The following is a 1,110-nucleotide window of genomic DNA, read 5'->3' as shown; positions in this document are numbered from 1 at the left end:
AGAAATGAGACTAGAGAGGGAGGCTGGATTCAGCTCATAAATATGAGTACCTTTAATGTAGGTGTGCATTTGTGTCAGAACGTCTTGAAGGGGCTAAGGGTTACCTGAGCCCTTTTTCCCAAACCCTTCCAGAGCTGTACTAGATTCGTTAATACTATTCCCATTAAAGAGCAGCTCTGGCTGGAAGACTCATTTAACATTGTCTCCGTTATTTTTCTCTGTGTGGAAAGCAGTGCTCCATAACTTCCTAGGTATAGTGGTATATCTACTAGTTACACCTTCTCCACCTCCAACTTGTCCCTAGCAACAACCAGAGAGGTCAATGAGCAATGCATGGGAAGCTGCCACTGGCCCCTCAAATATCATCTCGGGGCTGACTCTGGACCAGATGAATTCAACTGTGACTCAGCTAGACAAACAGATTTGCATATTATAGAAACAGAGTTTCAGGTTTATATAGCAAATCAAACAAATCTGCACAGGATCAGCCTGAGTGCACTTGACTCAATAGACATTCCCACATGGAAAACTGTGGTGCTGCAAGCTTCTGCTAAAGAAGTGCCTGGTGAGCCTGGAGCCTGGAAGTGGTGCTGTGAGAGGGCCTTCCTCAGACCCAGCAGGGTGTGGCTGTAGTTATGCTAGTCCACACTCTCCCTTGGCTGAAGCAAATTTTCTGCCTTTCCTTTTGTTTCTTACAGAATGTCTTTCTTTCTGGTGATTGTCAACATATTTTTACTTCTTCATGGTACAGGTGAGTCATTCAAAAAACTTTGTGGGTATTTCTGAAACAATTTTGTGGACAGTGAGGAAAAGAGTGGTTTGGAGATAAATAAAAACACACAAACATATAGGCAAATGTGCTGGCCAGATGCTGAGTTGGTTAGAACACAGTGTAATAACACCAAGGTCATGGGTTCAGATCCCCCTACTGGCCAGCTGCCATTAAAAAAAAAAAGATGGTAAACAAATAGGCAAATGACTCACTCTCTTTGAACCTCAGTCTTTTCATCTGTTAAATGAGAATAACAAATACCTGCTATATTTGCTTTTAGGAAATGGTGAAAAGCAGATGAAGAGAGAATATAACAGACATGTTATAAAGCATTCTTG

This window comes from Galeopterus variegatus, unplaced genomic scaffold, assembly GCF_000696425.1.
Source record: "Galeopterus variegatus unplaced genomic scaffold, G_variegatus-3.0.2 Scaffold1968, whole genome shotgun sequence".
Taxonomy (NCBI): domain Eukaryota; kingdom Metazoa; phylum Chordata; class Mammalia; order Dermoptera; family Cynocephalidae; genus Galeopterus; species Galeopterus variegatus.
The sequence above is the reverse complement of the archived record's forward strand: the minus strand, read 5'-3'. Positions refer to the sequence as shown.